Consider the following 20,554-nt stretch of genomic DNA (forward strand, 5'->3'; position numbering starts at 1 on the left):
TGGCAGCATACACATAAAAGAAGCTATCTGCTCATCAGTGGAAATGAATCTTAGAAGTGATAGGAACAGAGTTAACATTTGAGCATCGCTTTTTAAATACTGATTCACCTGTATTTACGAAGCTTGGTGAGCTATTTTGTTCATATGCCAGGAATAGATCATGGATGCCAAACAGGCATCGTGAAACAGGCTGAAAATGCCGCAATAGATAAGGGCTGAGGTCAGCATCCTTTCCTTCTGCTGGCACCATTAGCAGAACAGGTCTGTGGCATCCCAACACAAGATATCCAGAAGTTAAAAAAATGACGCCATTTTCTTTAGGACCAGATTCCTTCACTGCTGATCCAGCTGCCTGGTTCCCCTTTACCCCTTTCCTTCCAGGATTGACTGGGACACTCTCGATCTGCCTTCCTCTGCTCCTTGGGAAGGTACACAGAGAAGTGGGATCCAGCGTAATTCCACCCACCGTAGCAGCCCGATGGGTGCCCCTTGCATGGCATGGCTATAAATCAGATCTAGGTCAGATCTGGGCTTTTATTAGTAAGGCACTGCAGATGCCAAGGAGGCGAAGAGGAATTCCACAAACTCTCTGAGAGCCCTTTTCTGCCTCTGTAGAGAGGGGAAATTGACAGAGCCTTCCAATATCTTTTAAAACTCAGCTTCCCGGCTAACACTGCGACTCCCTTCACGTCAGCGTCCTCGTGTCATTCGTCTCCTGTAGCTTGGCTCTCAGTCACGGGCAGGATCTCTTTCTGGCTACCCGCCTGCAGAGTCTCACTCCTGGCTTCTCTTTGTCTGCAGCTACGGCAAAGAGCAAACGCCGCGCACCTGTGGGCAGCCTCATCGCTCTCAAATGGGGAGGCCGTGGTCTCCGAAGCCAGGAACTTGCTGTCCAGCCTGGATGGTAAAAGCAGATAAGTCTCTCAGAGCAGAACGCTTCAACTCAACCACGGGGCTTGCTTTTTAAAGATGTATTTAACTCACATATGTAGCGCTAAGAATTTACAGGCAAGGCATGGAATGGGATCCTTCAAGCATTTCCCAGATTCTGTAAGAACGTTCTATTTTTGGACGTCAGTTTGGTGTCTATATTGCCCAGTTACGACTTTCAGCACAGATATTCTCTGCGTAAGTGTGCATGATTCATCTTGGCCAGGGGACATTCTCAGAAAATGGAAAGTCTGGATCAAAAACTGTCCAGATTCGGATGGGCTCCGAATCACAGTGTGGCCCAGTATGAGATAAATTCCTTCATTTGATCGTTCTGATCCCTTGTGCAGAAAGTTCAGGCCGTGTTCAGACAAGCAAAGGCAGAGAACAAGCGTGCCAGTCAACTTACGACCCGTGTTGATCTGACCGTGGCGGAGATCGTCAGACAAGAGGAAGCGTCTGAAGCGCTTGGCAGCAAGCAAGAGGGGTCTGGCCAGGTTAGTTCTGTTTGTAAAACTTGGGCAGGGGTCCCTTGTGGCAATTCATTGGCTTGTTTCTGGCACTGTTTACACACACACACCTTGAGGGCCTGTGCCTCATGCCAGGGCAGCTCTTGAAGAAGGATCAATGACTTGAGGGGGAGTGTCCAGGATGACAGCCTGTCCTGGGCTTGGAGCCGCTGCTGCCCCCAAACACATGCCTGACCAAGATGCCGCGGGACTGCATGGTGCTGCCCCTGCAACCCCCTGCACGATGCAGGAAATTCACAACTACCTCCCCCCGCACACATACCCAGAAGGTGGCAAAACACCATCAGGATCCCTAGCCAAACTGGCCTGGGGAAATTTGCTACCCCAAAGTGGTGATCGACCTTACCCTGGGCACTGATGTAACCCTTCCTGCCCTCCCTCTCATGATCTGCCCAGGTTCACAGAACCAGTGTTGCTGTCAGGTGGTCATCTAGCCTCTGCATTAAAAAATCACATTTGCCCTTTTAGCTACCACTTCACACTGCAGACTCATGTTCAGTGTATGGTCTACTAAGATGCCCTAGATCCTTTTCACGCCTACTACTGCCAAGGCAAGTCTCCCCCATCCTATAATTATGCCTTTGATTTTTCCTACCTAAATGCAGAACTTTGCATTTGTCTCTGTTGAAATTCATTTCATTAGTTTTAGCCCAGTTTTCCAGCTTATGAAGACCATCCTGTATCCTGACTGTCTTCTGCTATGTTTACTACCCCTCTAGTATCCCCGCTATAATTTAGTATCACCTGCAAATTTAATAAGCACTCCCTCTATTCCTACATCCAAATCATTTATAAAAATGCTGAGCAGAGAGACTCTGCTGTGGGTCTGAGACTGGGAAGATGACCGGTGCAATGAACACGCAGACTAAATGCATCTTGTTTCAAGGTGGGAATGGAGACGAAAGATCTTGACAAGAGCCTCAGAGACGCCCAGCGCTCCTCGGAGAGGGACATCGAAGCCCTGAACAACCTGCTCCTCAGTCTAGGTGAGTTGCTAATATCCTGCCATTTTCATTCCTGTAGACTGTCAGCCCACAGGAAGGCCCCAGCGATTCGAGAGAGGGGGATAAAATGAAGCCAGAATACTCAGGAAAATAAAGAAAAAAGGCTTGCCAAAAGCTGGGCCCACCGCATGTAACGTGAAGTTTTGCCATTCGCTGGCTAGCTAGCACAGACACCTGTCCCCCTGCACCACTCGGAGCCTGTCCAGTCGTGTCCACTAGGGAGCAGCATCCTCTTCCCGGAGCGAGCCTGTCCTCCCAAATGAGGCCCCTGCCCAACTCAGGTCTGCAGTGAAGCCGGCAACCTTCGGGGCTACTCAAGAGCCCTTTCCCCCTCCCGCTCTTTCCCACAGGCCCTGTTCCTCTGCTTTTGCTTGGTATGTGGACATTGAGAGGGAGATGTTTTTTCCTGGCATGGACTAAGTTTGAAACGCCTCCGCTCTTCCAAAGTGGGGGTTCCCAGGCTGAGGCTGGCAGCTGGATCCTTCTCCAGAACTGCAGCCCTTTCCAGACTTCCTTGGGCTGGCTTCAGCCTTCTCAGGGAGGAGAATGCAGGATGCTGCTGCTGCTGCCGCCGCCCAGGAGGAATCATTTCTTTTCCACACCGACCCCATTCAGGGCTGTTCGGTGGGGCCAGGAAAACGCATAGCAGGATGAAAGTGGAACAAAAGGAGACGTAGGAAAGAGCAAGAGTCCAGCAGCACCTATAAGACACACACAATTTGTGGTAGGGTAGGAGATTTCGTGAGCCACAGCTCACTTCATCAGATACAGCTAGAAGGTGAGTCCATCTGTCCTTGTATCTTGGAGAGTGGAGCGATTGCAGAAGCCGAATGATAATAGCCAGTGAATGACAATGGCAGGCATGATTGGATAGGGTGGGGTTTGCAGAGGGACAGTGGGTGTAGAGAAATCAGCATTGGTAATGAGACAGGAAGCCAATATCTTGATTCAGTCCAGGTGGATGCATTGTCTTGAACTTCGTTATCAGTTTCAATTCAGCCATCTCTCTCTAATCTCCCTTTGAAATTCCTCTGCAAGATAGCTGCTACTTTTAGGTCAGCAACGGAATGCCCTGGAAGGTTCAAATGTGGTTACATTTCAGGGGGAGAAGTGTGTGTGGGCTTGGACACAGGGATGCCATTTTCAGAGGCAGCCCTGCATAAATTGTACCACCATCATTCTGCCTTGTGCAGGCAACCTGGATCGCACCAGCCAGACCGAAGCAGCACTGAACGCCAGCCAGTTCCAGCTAGAGCGTTTGCAGCTGCACCTGGCTGAGCCCGGAGCCCTGGGGCAGAAGCTGAGCGCCTTGCAGCAGGAGGCGGAGCAGCAGCAGCAGCGGATCGAGGCCTTTGAGAAGGACCTGGAGGAGATCCGAAGTGACAAAGAGAACCTAGAGACCATCCTCCGCAGCTTGCCTGAGCAATGCTCGAGCTGGCAGTGAGCGGATCTCCTTAAGTGTACCCAGCCCCCCTGTTAGGTACTGCAGACTGGGAATGTGAGAGGCAGATGTGGACCAAGGAAGTATCAGCACGGGCTACAGGGGGATATCTGCAAGCAAGGTGTTAACAAAACAGTTCAGGTGACATATCAAGATAAAATGCACTTTGGGCTGTGCATACATAATACTTTTTAAGCCTCTGTGGGCTCCAGAAAAAAATCTGGAGTTTTTCACTGAGGTAGCACAGATGGACCAGGCATGGTCCACACAACTGCAAGCATAACTTTGGAAGCTTTAAAGATTAGAATCTTTAATCTGTGAGATTCTCAGGAAGCTGAATTTTGCATCCTTTCTGCACCTCATTTTGTGTGTGTGTGTTCCACCACGGTTTCTAGTCAAATTGGGTTTATGCATATTTGTAGCATTTCAGGAAAGCCAAAACTAGCTCACCAAAATTAGGGAATAGGATTTGCCCCCGCTAAGCAAGCTCCCCCCTTCCCTTCCATTACCGCAATGCAGTTGTCAAGATTATCCTTTTCAGATGTTTGATTTTTGGCAGTTCCGCTGTATGGAATGGGATATGAACAGTCACCACAATGGGTGAACGCAGGAAATGCACCTATTTTCCATGCACATACAAGCTTTGGTATGCGTGCGGGAACCCCATTTTTTGAGGGAACACATTTGTGCACCCTGACGTGGCATGCGCATGGAAATTACGCTCTTTTGCCCCCTTTGCACAAAATGGTGACTATGCATATTGACAAGGTGGCATGCAGTATGCTTGGTTGGAGCACCAAAACTGAACATCTGAAAATGGCTGGTAATAATTTGGGATCTGAGCTAGAGTCACAGAGGCAATGAAAGGATATCGCTCTGGTCAGGTTTGCAGCAGCCATCATCTGTACACAGCCCTGGCCTCTCTCATGTCCTTCCAGCTGCATTCAGCTTTTCAAACTCGCCACTCTGACTTCGGGATAGAATGGGAAGCAGTCTGCCCCAGTTTGCCAGATGCAGGAGCCCTCCCTTGTCTCTACTTGCCCATCTGACCAGAAGCGGTGGCAACCTGGGCTCTCGGAGCCCATCAACGACCAGCACACAGCCTGTTTTGAGCAGCCCGTTATATTCTAATTAATTTCTCGTGAAGAGACAGCCTTTGCAAATATATCGTTTGGAAAGCTTTGTCAAGGTTTAAGAATACAGGACTTGATGCTGTGCTGTTTCGTGCGGTGATTCCTTTTAACAGCTCTCACTCTCTTTCTCGCTTTAAAAAATCTGTTTGTTTGAGGATGAAAGATAGAGGCTCTTCACATCCATAAACATCTCTGCTCCCATTGTATGTATTGTTAATGATCGCTGTTCCAGAATTTTTCGCACAGAAGTTGCTTATGTGGGAAGGGTGGGCAACGGGGAGCCAAGATGCTCAGTCTAGCCCGCTAGGGTTGTAATGGACCCTTATCCGCGCCTTACCAAAGATCCTACTATCGCCAAAGAAAGATTTATCTTTTACTCTTGGATAGCTTTCAGCAATTAGTCAGGCTTGACAAACAGGACTGTTCTTTGAACCAGTTCTGCTTATCAGTACATTATTTATAGGCAGGGCTTTTTTTCTGGGAAAAGAGGTGGTGGAACTCATTAGGTTGAAAGCACAGGGGGCAACTCCTGGCAGGAGGTGGTGCCCCTGGTACCACATGCATGCACGTAAAGTGTATGCATGCTCCCGGGACCGCACAGTGATGTCACTTTGGGTCAGCTGGAACAAAGGGGGAGTCTTTTAAAGTTTGAATCGCCCTTGGAGAAAATGGTCACATGGCCAGTGGCCCCACCCCCTGATCTCCAGACAGAGGGGAGTTTAGATTGTCCTCCATGCCACTAATCTAAACTCGCCTCTGTCTGGAGATCAGGGGGCGGGGCCACCGCCTATGTGACCATTTTCAAGAGGTGCCGGAACTCCGTTCCCCCATGTTCCAGCTGGAAAAAAAGCCCTGTTTCTAGGGTCCTTTTTGCTTTGCAACTCTTCATCAAAGTACAAAGACACCTTTCTAGAGTCTATTTCTTTTTATTGAAACACTCTAGTTTCTGAACGAAGCAAGATATCAAAATATATATAGTAATTAATATAAATCCTACAAAGACAGAACACAGAAAAGCAATCAGAATTAGATTTGCTAACATTTCCTAATAAACTCTAAGTTTAAAACAATCAAAGTTTCTGTGAAATGCATTAGGATTCCCACAGCAATGCAAAGGTAAGATTCTCACCTAAATTCTTGTGAGATTTCTTCTCCTTAGAACTCTAACATATTATCTGAATTTTCATGTTTTACAGGTTATCTGATGCAAATATCTAAGATCTTTTCATGTGATATCACAAATAAACTATGATTGGTTTGATGCTTCATTAGATAGTCATATTTTCTATTGTATAACTTTCTAGGTAAAGGTAAAGGTGGTCCCCTGTGCAAGCACCGAGTCATTACTGACCCATGGGGGGACGTTGCATCACGACGTTTTCTGGGCAGACTTTTTGTTACGGGGTGGTTTGCCATTGCCTTCCCCAGTTATCTATACTTTACCCCCAGGAAACTGGGTACTCATTTTACCGACCTCGGAAGGATGGAAGGCTGAGTCAACCTTGAGCCAGTTACCTGAACCTGGCTTCCACCAGGATCGAACTCAGGTCATGAGCAGAAACTGGGCTGCAGTACTGCCGCTTACCACTGTGCCACGGGGCTCTTACTGTGTAACCTTCTAATTAGCCCCAAAATGACATTATATCCAACTTGCAAAACAAAACTATAAATCTGTAAGAAATGACAGAAAGAGTCAAATTGGTAGATCACCATTGATCCATTCTCTGATAGAAGAACATTAATCTAGATAGAGTCCGCTATATTTAATTGTCTGTCAAAGATAAAAAGCACACCTGTTTTGGTCACCTAACATTCTGAAAAAACACAGACAGTACATGCAAAGTTTAGAAGTTCACCGAGAATACAAGTGTATTGCATTATACTGCTTAATGCAACATTCTTTAATCTATGTTATTGCAACAGCTCCTGGCCCCCTTCATCTTGGATGGTGGCAGCAACTTTCTCCGCAGCTGGGAACAAGCAAAGGGCTCCTCGACTTACTTTTTAAAAAAGGAAACCTGCGGATTTAGATCCTTTCCACATGCACAGTTACTCTGAGTTTTCTGGGTATTTGATCTGTTTGGGGCCTCTGCAATTCCACACTTGAGGGATTCGAACCAAAGTGGGGTCCGTTTATTTTTTCGGCACTAGAAAAATGCCCTTTTTGTGCTGCCTGGGGGGAGAGGACACACCAGTTCCATCAGCTGACGCAAGGTTTTTGTTTGTTGTTTAACCGGGAAAAAAAATTAAGGCAAAAATAAAAAAATTCAGGAACCAGAGACTCCTGTACAAAAGGTCAGCTCCATATCTTGTGATACTCAGAAGACAGATTACTTCTTACTGCCCAGGCTAGCATGCACACACCACAAACAAGAAATACTGATGACATTTCTGTGTGTAGTAGTAGTTTATTTTCCACGGTCAGTGACCAGCAATTTACAAAAACACTAATAAAAGGTACCACAGAAGAAAATAAAACATCAGTAAAACCATTCACAATACCTGGGTAAAATCATTCATGATACAATAGTAAACTTTAAAATTCTCAGTGGTACAATAAAATCATTCACTTAGACACTAAGGATTTCCTGATCCTTGAAGCAATCCAGCCAAATCTGGCTACCTGAAGCGTGATCTTAGGATGTCTATCTGAAAAGAAACCCCTCAGGGTGCATATCCTTTGGCTGCAGGTAAGGGGCAAAGTTGAAAAGAGAGGAAGAGATTTGCGAAGATTGTTATACACCATGCAGTCAAATATAATGTGTTCTAATGATTTCTGTGTGTTGATTGGCTGAGGTGTTCTGGAAGGAAACTTTAAAATATTAGGGATTCAGGACTCTCTGCAGAGTTTTTCTGTCAGCCATATTGCAGCATTTCCCCCCTGATTAGTTGCAAGAGGGTTCTTTTCGTTTATTGTTTTAAACACCAATGCTGTTTTAAATAATTGAAATAAAAAAAACTAGATTGGTTGCTGTTCAACCAATCAGGGTGCAGGGGGATAAAGGGGAGGGTGAAAGGCAGGGTCAGGCCTCACACCGAAGAAAACATTCTGCACTTCAAAAAAGCCACGGTTTGACTTTGCTGGGGGGGAAAACTGTGGCCTGTATGCAGGCAGAAAAATTGCAGAAAAACACCAGGATCGAACTCAGGTCGTGAGTAGGTGTGTGCAAGGCCTGCCTGTTTCGGTAAACCTGATTCGGTTTTAAGTGAATCAGGAAACCGTTTCGGTATTCGCGTTTTGGCTTGATTTGGCCATTGTTTTCAATGAGAAAACCTCCTCCCGGCTTTCCGGGAATCTGGGAGGGCATTGTCTGTCCGAATCACACCAAACTTGGTGTAGACCTTCTCCTAACTCTCCTCTAACTACCCCCTAAGTTTCAGAAAGATTGGACTTTGGGGGGCCATCTTATGCCCCCCCAAGCAAGGTACCCCATCCTCCTACACTCCATGGTTCTCTATGGAGAAAAACAAGTCCTCTTTCTAGGTGGCTTGGGGTGGCATTTTGCAAGCAAAATGCACCCAACTTTCAGGGGACCTGCTCCCACCTATCCTCCCACCCACCCCCCACCAAGTTTCAGGCAGATTCCACTTTGGGGGGCCATTTTATGGCCTCCCAAAGAAGGTGCCCCTATCCACCTCCACTCCACTATTCCCTATGGGGGAAATAAGAGAGGCTTGTCTGGCTAGGGGTGGCATTTTGCATGCAAAATGACCCCAACCTTCAGGGGCCCATCTCCCACCTGTCCTCCCACCCTCTACCAAGGCCCAAGCTGATCCCACTTTAGGGGGCCATTTTATGGCCTCCCAAAGATGCTGCTCTAAAGAATAAAACACAAACACACACTGAATAAAGTTTTTTTAAAAAATATTTTCTCACTTTCAAAGTACAAGTAGGCAAAGCATTGTGACACATTACAGCAGCAGTCCCCCACACAGAAAAATAACACAACTCACTTAACATCAGAGAATCACAAAAACACAATTCCTGTCAAAAACCCTGTATTTCTTGAACAGCTTTAGGTTACACAGCAGGGGGGCACACCAAAGGGCATGCCAGCAGTATCTTACACAAAAATAACACAACTCACTTTACATTAAAGAATCACAAAAACACAATTGCTGTCAAAACCACTTTATTTCTTTAACTGCTTTAGGTTACACAGTAGGAGGGCACAACAGGGCATAAAAGCAGTCTGCTACACAAAAATGACACAACTCACTTCACATCAGAGAAGCACCCAAACACAATTGCTGTCAAAAACGGTGAAGTGAGTTGTGTTATTTTTGTGTAGTAGACTGCTTTTAGGGTGGAGTCCATTTTCCAAACGACATTTTAGTCACTTTTGGACTGCCCCCAGTGGGGCAGAGAGACAGATGGGACTTCTGGGATACAATCCAGCAGGGAGATCCAGAGGAGTTAGCTGTGTTAGTCTGTAGTCACAAAATAGTAAAGAGTCCAGTAGCACCACTGCAAGAGGGCACAGTCACAATGGGCTGTACATGACTTGGCTGGATATGGGCCCAAAAATTTGTGGAGGGTTCTATAGGAGCCAAGGCAATTGCTTGGGGAATGACTTTGAAACTCTGCACATGCTCAGAGGCTAGAGTGACTTCTGGTTTCTTGGGCGTGGGAGCTGAGGCAGAAATTGAAGGCAGAGGTGCCTGACTACTTGTTTCACTGCCTTTGGTGGGGCTGAGAGCTGATTCCATCACTGACCGTTCCTCTAAAGTCTTTAATCTGGCTTCAGTGAGCTGCAGAGTGTCCATGAGATTTTGCATCAGGGATTTTAAAGTGGCAGTTTCATTATTCTGGTTCTCCAGCTGACTCTGTGTTTGAATAAATTTATTCTGGAGCTGCTCTTTCTCTATTGTGCAATCATTTAATTTTTCTTTTAATTCCTCATTCTCCTTATTAAGATCATTTATTTTTAAATTCTGTTCCCTGTTTACACTTATGAGTTCATGGATTTTATTTTGCAGCTCTGCCAGGTTTCCTTTAGAGGTGTCTGGCAAAGTTGGTGCCGGGTTCTGGGTGCGAATCACCCTTTGGGATCTTTCCTTCTCTTTTTTAAGTTTCAAGCTATTTTTAGTTCCTGGAGGTCGAAGGCTAGCCTCAACCTTTGGCCTTCTCCTGAGGGCAGTTAAGTGGGGAGAAGCATGTGGGACCCCCGGGCATCCCTATTGGAAAAAGAGGGTCTCAGCCGGTGGTGGCTCTTCTATTACTGTAGCCACTGGCTATGAATGCTGGGGAGGGCCATTCCCAAGGGTGTCTAGAAGGGCAGAGAGAAGCACTAAAGTGGGCTGCTGGTGGAAGAGCTCCATGTCTGCCCCACGATCCTTGACCCTCATCCAGAGTTCCCAGCGGAGTGGGTCCTTGCCTGGTGACGGGCCGCCTAGGTCAGAGGGCTCCTCGTGGTCCTTTGGCTGCAATCCCCAGGAACTGGCTTGGGGTATGGGAGGGTAGACCTGGTGGTTATGGCGGTGCAGTGCCCACAGGGGTGGGGGCACTGAGGGCAGCACAGGCCTCCAGCGCTCAGGGGGTCCCTGCGGTGAGGAAGGGTAGTGACTGGGGGTTGGCGTGAAGGATACTCCCGGGCGGGAGTCTCTCATGCCGCGGCCCCGAGTAAAGCTACTAGCTCTCCCATGCAAGATGCCGCCTCTAGGCTCCAGGTACGAGTTCTGCCCTGGGGGCCGGTACTGGGAGTGGGGACCGTGACTGGCGTATGTGACTGCCTGAATGGGCTCGCTCTCCTTCCTACAAGGGGCTGGGGACTTCACTGTGCGGATGGCCCTGGTCTCTCGCAAGAGGCCGGCTATGCTCCTAATGCGAGCCTCCAGTTCTGCCCAAGTAATGCTCCCGGGTTCGATGCCTGCTAGGGCCATTCAAGTGGTGCTGTTGAGGTCATCAATGACTGCTGCTTGGAAGTCCCTGTCATCAAAGTCCGCCTTACCGTGGTCATCAATGGCCACTTCCTCAGCTAACTCAGCTACTAGTTGCTTCCTAGCTAAGTAGGCTTTGGGGTCCTCTCCTGGCTTCTGGGTCTCCGCAATGTACAGGGCTTTAAGGCTTTTAGTGGGCCAGAGAAAGGCACATAGCTCATTCATACATCCGTACTGGCTGCAGGAGGCTAGCTTCCTATTGGAGATATAGGCACTGAGGCCAGAGGCTAAGTCGGGGGTGGCGCAATGGCTAGCCAGCTGGGCTAAATCCATGCCGTCGGCGGTGGGCTGCGAAGTGGCCATGGTGGTGAACCACTGTACGGCAGTCTCGCGATTAAGGGGTCCCATTCGGTCTGCTATGGCCCGAAGCTCGTCAGGTCTCCAGTTGCGGGCTTCCTTAATGACCTGAACCGTAGTTTTGCCCTTCTCATCAGTGGAATGACAATGCCCCCCAAAATGGAATTCACAGAAGTGACAGGATTTCAACTTGCAATGAAGGTTAAATATTTAAGAGTCTATTTAACAACTAAATGTTGTTCATTAATGAAAGATAATTATATGAAACTGTTACAAGAAATTAAAAAATGACTTAGAAAAATGGAAAGGATTACAGCTTTTGCTATTGGGAAGAATTGCAACTATTAAAATGAATATATTACCACGGATTATCTTCTTATATCAAACTGTCCCAATTTGTATCAGCCTGTAGGAGATTCAAGAACAATATTAGTTACAGTGAGCAAAACAGGGCAGCAACTGGTACATTAAAGACAATTGCAGAAAGGAAAAAAAAAGTTACAACTTTAAACTGCATTTGGTGGATTGCATTTGATGTACACAGGCAACCCATTGCAAGTTCCAGTCACAAGCTGGCAGGTAAGATGAGGAACAAATGTATTACACTCTTTTCTTTCAGGATGGCTAACAAAAGTAGGTTTCTCTAAGACAGCATAAAGTTGATGTTTCAAAGTAGACTCTGACACAAGGCTGTCTTGGCTTTCTGCTTCTTTACAGTCAACCCAGGAAGGGTCAGATCCAGTATTCTTTAAGGCAAACATCTCCAGATGTTTCTTCACAAAGTCGCCATGAGGTAACTTAGATGGTTCAGCATGGCAAGGTGACAAATTAACAGCTGCAACAACACTTCGGCTAGAGCAATTCAAGCCGTTTAGCTCGGACAAATTAGCTGAGTCAGGAGGACAATTTGCTATAGCAACAGTTTGTTTAGAAACTGACTCAGTTGCAGGCACATTGGCAATATCTTTCTCTCTGCACTGGCAAGGACAAAAATTAGCTTTTAAGGCTTTACCTGAGTCAAGTTGGTTTAAAGGAACCTCATACATTCCACAGACTCTGATAGAATTCATACATATTCTAGGCCCACATTCCATTTGAGCCCAATTAGTTGGTTTTGAGTCCATAGCAGCAACATTTCCAGATGGAGCAATATAAATTGAATAAATAATAATACACCGCCCAGAGCCCCTGGGATGGGCGGTATATAAATTGAATAAATAATGAATAAATAAAAGCTAAAACTTGAGCAGGTTGAAGCACAGCTGCTTCTCCTTTCCAGTTCTCTGTCTGGAGGTCGGTGTTTGTTGTCTGTAAAGTTCTTACAACAGGTGGACTTATCTTTCTCTGTTCTTTAGCTTTCAACAATTCACACTCAGCAACAGGTCTCGGTTCTTTACTCAGTCTCTCAACCACAGTGGGGGAGGTCGTCTCTTCAGCCGGGGAAACAAGGTCAGTACTGGCCGGCTTAGAATTTTCTCCCTGTCTGTGGAGTCTCATTCTTTGGGCAGTCTCTGCTGCGTGTTCCAAGGTATCAAGGTCTCGGTCCTGCACTAATGCAGCCAGATCTTCTGGTAGTAGTTCAAAAAACTGCTCTTTCAAAATAAGTTCTTTCAGCTGCACAAAAGTTTTAACTCCTTCTGCAGCAAGCCAGCGATCCAAATTCTGGGCGAGTTTGGCAGCAGTTAGATAATAGTTCTCTTGATTGCGCTCCACTCTCCTAAACGCCCTTCTGTAGCTTTCAGAGGAGAGGGCAAATCTCTGCAATGCCAAACTTTTAAATACCTCAAAGTTCCCAACGGCTCTAGGTGGCAAACTTCCCAACAGGTCAGCTAGTGCTCCAGTAACTTGGGAACGAAGGATCAACATATAGTAACGAGGTGGAACACCCAAATCTCGACAAGTCTTCTCATACAAAGAAAAGAAAGCAATAACATCTTGGCCATCTCTGTAAACTGGGAATAAGCGCCTGTCAAATTCCCAAGGCAATAAATCCCGAGGTCTAGCATGCTGGAATGAGGAAGCGTCTCTGTCGGTCCGTCTCCTAGGACTCACAGCTCTTTCCTCTTTTTTGACTCCAACAGAATGCTGCTGTCGGCGCTTCAGCTGCACAGTGTCATCAGGCAGAGCAAAGTTCACATTCTTAGCAAAACATGTTCTTGGATGAACAGGTGGAACACGTTGGCTATCTGCTCTTGAAGCTTCCAACATCCTCTGTGACAAAAAGTCAACTTTCTTTTCAAGTACTTTAATGTCCTTCAAAATACAGTCCACTGTTCTGGCAGTTAGTAATGTACTGTCAGCTAGGATTTCGCTAGTTGCCTTTACTTTGGAGGTTTCCAGATCTCTATTTTCTCTAAACAAATCTGTCTGCTCATCTAGCCACTGTTGCTCCTCAAACTGCATAGACTCTTCAGTAGTTGCAACAGGGATAGACTGACAGTTTGCTCTCCAATCATCTGGTTCTCCAACACAGTCAACAGTTTGAAAGGTCTCAACTGAGGAAGTGTCTCTGTTAGTCCAACTCCTAGGACTTTCAGCTTTTTGGTCTTCCTCCTTTTCCACTGACCATAATTCCACATTACGCCGTCTCCTGGGCTGCCAAGTATCATATTCAAGCTCACTTCCACAAACATCACTCTGGTCATTACCTCTGAGGTTTCTGCAACGCACACTCCCAGCGACATGCCGTTCACCTCTTGGGCTGATACGGCTCCACATTCGCTCTTTCTCAGAGTTGCACGGAGATACATCCTCAGGGTCAAAGAATCGTGTTCTTGAATGAACAGCAGGCAAATATCTCTTATCTTTCCTCTGGCGCTCTGATCTCAAGGTTCGGTCTGGCACAGGGAAACGAGGTCTGTACTTTTTCCACAAAACTTGGTCTGGCTCTCCAACAACATCTATAGTGAAAAAGCTTTCATCCTCATTCTTGACACAGGGGTTACGGCTTTTTCCTCCTGCAGCCATTTTTCAAATGCCTAACTGCACTAGTCAAAAATAACAAACACTCACACGAGTCTCATGAATAACCACTGCACATGCAAAGCAGGCAATTGACTCTGGAGTCTCAAAGGTCCAACTCTGACTCGCAAGTCAGTAATTAGACAAAACCCACACCGCTGCCAACCATGTCAAGGAGTTCCAGACCCCTGGGGCCCAGCCCAGCTCAGGGGAAGGGACACAGGCTGCCTGGAAGGTCCTGTTGCAAATAGCAAATCAAGTAAGCTGCCACCAGCTCCCCAGTCTATCCCTAGGCTAAGGAGTTAGGGAGCAAAGCTCCAGAGCCTATTAGGGAATTTAGCCAAAGCAAAGTCTACCTTGCAAGGATAAACTTACAGGCAGAGTTCACAGCAAAAGAATAATTGTTTGGGAGGTGGATCTCAAGCACACATAGGGTGAGTTCAACAAAGGTTTTATAGCAGTGAGGCTTCAGAGTCTTAATAACCCACACAAGATAAAAATATAAAGGTTTATTAATTCCAGGTGCAGGGTTATCACACACAAGACAAAAAGTGAGTACAAAAAAAACCTACAGCAGTAAGCTCTACATACCACAGTAAATTCTTAGGAGGCAAAGCAAGTTGGTTTCTCAGTTGTAGCAAGCAAAAATCCCACAAAACAGCAAGGCAAAAGATGGAGCTTCAGTCCTTCTCAACAAATAGAGCCAGAAACAAAGCAAAAGAGCATAGGCAGAGGTCTAAGGTAGACACTCAACATAAGCTTCTCCATGTTGGTTAACAGCCGGTTTATATTGGTTCAAGCTGGAACCAAAGTGAGGCAGGCCTAACCACACCCACTCCCAGCCTGACCACATCACCTGACAAGTACGCAAAGGGACGTGTGGAAGGTCTGCAGCTCTTGGCACACGACCCCAAACTACAGGTGTGAAGTTAATTACCAATTAGCTAGTAAGAACAGCTTATCTTGACTCAAGGACAGAGCATACATAACTTACTGCTAGCAAAAGTGAAAAGCCTCTCCAAAAGGGGGGAGGGAACCTCTCCAGCCAAGGAAGCCTCCAACCTAGCTCTCAAAAGGGCTTCCTATACTCTTAAACATTTTTTCTTTACAAAGATGTTTTATAGATGGTAGTTGACACCAGATAGGCTAGCTAAAATGTATAAAAATATGTCAAACAAGTGTTGGAAATGTGTGAAACACACAGGAACATTTTATCATATGTGGTGGACATGTAAAGAAGTCCACAAATTCTGGATAATGGTGCATAACCTGTTACAACAAATTTTACAATGTACAATCCCTTTTAAACCTGAGATATTTTTGTTAAATTGCGTACCAGAAGAAATTGGAAAAGATCAGAAATATTTTATAATCCATGGAGTAACAGCAGCAAGAACTCTATTGGCATCCTTCTGGAAAAGAGCAATAATACCCAAAGAAGAAGAATTGATAGGGAAGATAATGGAAAATGCAGAAATGGACAAACTAACTTCATTAATGAAAGGACAAATAGAGGAAGATTTTGCAGCCCCATGGACACCATTTTATGACTGGATAAAAATAAATATAGTGACTTGAATGTAGTAACTATATGAAGACACTACTTTAATGTATTATTAATAATCACAGTTAAGTGTTTGATGAAATGTTATGATGAAAGGACATAGATAAGTAGAATTCTAACTCGAGCAGACTCTATGATATATACTGGGTATTCCCTCCCTACCTTTTCCCTTGTCCTCCCCTATTCCTATATGAGAAAACTAATAAAAACTATTTTAAAAAATACATCCGTACTGGCTGCAGGAGGCTAGCTTCCTAGTGGTGATATAGGCACTGAGGCCAGAGGCTAAGTCGGGGGTGGCGCAATGGCTAGCCAGCTGGGCTAAATCCATGCCGTCGGCGGTGGGCTGCAAAGTGGCCATGGTGGTGAACCACTGTATGGCGGTCTCGCGGTTAAGGAGTCCCATTCGGTCTCCTGTGGCCCTAAGCCCGTCAGGTCTCCATTTGTGGGCTTCCTTAATGACCTGATCCGTAGTTTTGCCCTTCTCATCAGTGGAACTGATGGCTTTGGTGTTTACGGGGTTAATGGGCTACGGGGGCTCTTCGGGCTGGTGCGAGTGGGGCACCCAGCTGCTGTTGCTTTCCTCAGGGAGGGCTAAAAGGGTGGAGGGGTGCACGGCGGAAATTACGGCCTGCTGCATCCCCAGGTGCTGCTTTAACGCTTCCACCTCCCGTTTGCATGCGGAGTGGTCCGCTGCGGCGGTTTTAGCGTGGTTGTGCTCTGCCATGAACTGGGCGGTGTGGGTGAGTTGGGCGATTTTCTCTTGGCCCTCGGTCAAGGCTCACTCGGCCGTATCAGCACGAGCGGTGGCCGCTTCGGCCTTGTACTGAGCATCCTGGAGGGCAGTGGTGAGTCTCTGCTTCTCCAGGATAAAGTTAATGCGCTCTGCATGCCACTCGGCAACTCTATCCTCATAACTTCTCTCCTGTTCTATGATTTTGGTTCTTAAGCTCTGTATCTCGGAGCGTAAGGTTTCCTGTTCTTGTTCCACCTTCTCCTCCTGTTCCCTTTTCTCCTTCTCATGAGCAGCTCTCAGCTTTTCCAGCTCCTGCTCATTGTCTTCCTGCGCTCCCCGTAGCTTTTGAATTAGGACCACGCTATCCTGCAAGGCGGTGAATAGTGCCCAGGACCCATATCGGTCCCTCTTGGATCAGCTAGCTTTCTCTTTCTCGCACAAGTCCTGGAAGGCATCCCTGACTATTTGGAGCGGGCCGGGTCCCTTAAAGGAACCTGCTTCCCAGGGGCAATCTCTCTTCTTCACTATTCATTTTTCCAGGCGGGGTACTTTGGGGGTTGCCCAGTACATTTCTCCAAGCTGATCTGGGGGGTTTATGGGGTGGACCAGCTATAACAAGAGTGGGGTGATTGGTTTTTTTTTAGGGGGTCCTACAAGGGTTCTCTCCACCGGGGAAGAGAGAGAATTCCTATTCCCAATTCTCATGCTCGGTTACAAGCCACGGGACCAGGAGAGTTCGGCCTTTTTACTTCAAAGGTGCTCTCAAGCTCTCTGCTCAAGAACTAATGCTCAGGTGCTCCCAAGCCACGTGCTCAGGAACTAAACACAATGTCTCCAAGCCTTGTGCTCAAAGACTGTTTCAAGAGTACTGCTCCCCCTTGGTGAAGGGTTTGACCCACGAGAGGAGGTTGTTTCCCATCTGTGAAAGGCTAAGCCTAGGGGAAATGGTGGATCTGACGAGCACAACGGAGCCCCAATCCTATTTATACCACTGGGTTTTAGGAAGGGGGGCTCTCCCTCTCGCTCGGGCTTACCACCTAACCCTTCAAATATGGCTCGCTGCCGTGGTGCTTCAGGAACATGGCTCTATCTCTTGGCAGATTCCCAAAGCTATTTGACTGTCATCCCCTTCCGTTTACTTGGAAGAAGGGACCGACTTTGACTGGCTCACTGAATGGTTAACTTTCGAACTAAGTCCTGGCAGGAATGGGGTGTTGGACAGGCTTAGGAGTGACGGGGAAGGGCGGAAATAGTTTTATATGGCTGCTACGAAGAAGAGGTCCTACTTCTGGGATCCCACCCATGATAGACACGTTTAGGCGGCCCATAAGGTGGCCAGGATCTTCACCAGCTTGGAGGTCCCCACCTACGAGCGTACCGGTTGTAGTGGCCGGTGGGCCTCGCAGTACGCTGAAGGCAGGTAGTCCGACACTGGCTGAAGGAGAAAACGGGGAAAAGCCAACCCACGATAGAATGCTCGCTAGAGCCACACACACACACACAATGTTTTTCCCTAAGCTAAGGTGCGCTCTTTTTACAGAGATCCAGAAGACTTTCTCCTACGTCAGTTTACCCGAAGACATGCGTGTCGACTCACGTGCATTCACATGAACTGGGCTGCCTGCATTCTCCACCAGTATATTGTTACCAGAACTGCTCTTTTATGGGGAAATTAGCATGCAGTCTGGGTTAAATTAGTGCAGATGTTAACCAACTATACCAGAGTCCATCTTCCAGATTACTCATGCAATAAAGAGGCAATGACTAATAAGTATAAAACGTGTTTTACTAAGAATGTTGCGTATGCCTACAATAGCACATACACGCAGAGTACATACAAGAGCTAAGAAATAAAGAGTAGGAAAAATAGAGCCGTTTGCATTAGCAGGGAACCCACTTGAGATCGAAGAAGTGGGGCAATACGTACCTGGTCACAGCAAGAAGCAAAGACATAGCAGCAAAGCGGGGCGATATCTAATGCCTGCACTAGACACGCAGAGTCACAGTCGGGGATTGAGAGAGGAATGGCGCATCTGGCTGGGATTGGGAGAGGAATGACGCGCCTGGTCGGGGTTGGGAGAGGAATGACACACACCTCATGGCAGGCAGAGCCTGCTTAAATACCCAAAAATGTACCCTGAGGCGAGGGCCTTCCATGTGGTTCTCAGGAGGAGAAACAAAAGCTTGATGGTCCTACAACTATCGCTAAGGGGCCACTTTAGGGTCTGAATATCTGATTGTGACACCTCAGGAAGAGGGGACAAAGGAGGAGAGGGGAGTGCTGGGCGGGATGATTGAATCTGCCAGGAGGCTGGAGTTGTCTTGATGGCATCTGCTCTGGAATGCGGTGGTTGTATTGACATGCGTCCATTAGGTGTCCTGGGCAGCCGGCACGTAGCTTCCATTTCAAGGCGGTTTCCAGCGATATGCATAGCAGGGTGAAGCTGGGCTCCGTGGATGTGACAGGAGCCTGGTCTTGAGATGGCAGCCTCAGAGCAACCTGTCCATGTTGGTTCTTTGGTGCCTGGGAATATGGCTTCTTCCTTGGCACGTCTCGTGGGCTGGCTAGCAGGCTGTCCAATGGCGAGGGCAGACCCAGTGACTGTCCAGTAAGGAACTCCCTGTGGGAACTGACCAGGGAGTGCCTGGCCAGGCTCGTGGAGGGCTCCCTCTGGCTGGCACTGTGCTGCTAGTGGCCTGGCTCTGGGCCCAGGTGAGGAAGGTGTCCAGGGAGGCAGGAAACAGGCATAGGTGACAGTCCATGACAGCAGAGAGGCACGAAGCAAGCAGGGGCAATGCTGCCCTTAACAGAGTCTTAGGTAGAGCTTCAAAATGGCAAGACAGGAAGTTGGCATAGTCCAGAGAGGGCTCCAAAACAGGGGGGGTGGTCCCTGGCAACAGTGTTGTATAAGGAATCTGCTGAATTTACAAACGTAACACATGTTGTATGACATAATAGTATCCTCTGCTCACTGCGTTCCAGCAGCACGTAGATTCACGACCGCAGATAATGCTTGGTCTCTTCCTGGTAACGCCCGCCTTCACACTGAACCATTTTAAATGAATGGAACCACCCTCCATATACATCTTTAAAGGTACAGGGAGCCACCACGCATCACATGCCAATTACATATACAGCATCCTACTCCTAATACCAGCTGGGTTAAGATGGGAGGTGGGCATTGCCACCTGCTCCGCTCCTAATGCCAGCTGGATTAAGGCGGGGGGCATTGTCACCTGCTCCACTCTTGATCCTAGTCGGGTGAAGGAGGTGGGTATTGTCATCTGCTCTGCTTCTGATCCCAGCTGGGTTAAGGTGGGGGTGGGTATTGCCATCTGCTCTGCTCCTCATCCCAGCTGGGTGAAGGTAGGGGGTATTTTCACCTGCTATGCTCCTGTTCCCAGCTGGGATAAGGTGGGGGGTGGGCATTGCCACCTGCTTTGCTTCTAATATCTGCTGTGTTAGGGCAGTGGGTGGGCAAAGCCACCTGCTCTGCTTCTGATCCCAGCTGGGTGAAGGGGGGTTGGGCATTGTCAAGTGCTCCACTCCTAACAGCAGCTGGGTTAAGGTCAGTGGTGACATTGCCACCTGCTCCACACCTAATTCCAGTTGGGTTAAGGCGTGCAGTGGGCATTGCCATCTGTTCCGCTCCTAATATCAGCTGGATTAAGGCGGGGAAGGGGGCATTACCACCTGCTCCACTCCTAATATCAGCTGGGTGAAGGCAGGAGGTTGGCATTGCCAGCTGCTCCCACCCTGATCCCGGCCTGGGCTTCCCACCATGGCACGTTTTCTGGAAGGACATGGTGCCTTGCCTAGGTTTCCCTCCATGGCAACGCCCTCTGGTGGTGCACCAGGGTATAAAGTGAGTTGTCTGAAATACGCTTACTCAATTATATAGTAAGATAGGAACTGAAGGCCTGAATAGATAATCTGGAGAGAGATAAATGAGGGCATTTTCTGTGATGTATAGAACCCTGTTGTCCTTTGTGGTTTTTGTATCTGAAGTGAATACCA

This window comes from Eublepharis macularius, chromosome 14, assembly GCF_028583425.1.
Source record: "Eublepharis macularius isolate TG4126 chromosome 14, MPM_Emac_v1.0, whole genome shotgun sequence".
Lineage (NCBI taxonomy): Eukaryota > Metazoa > Chordata > Lepidosauria > Squamata > Eublepharidae > Eublepharis > Eublepharis macularius.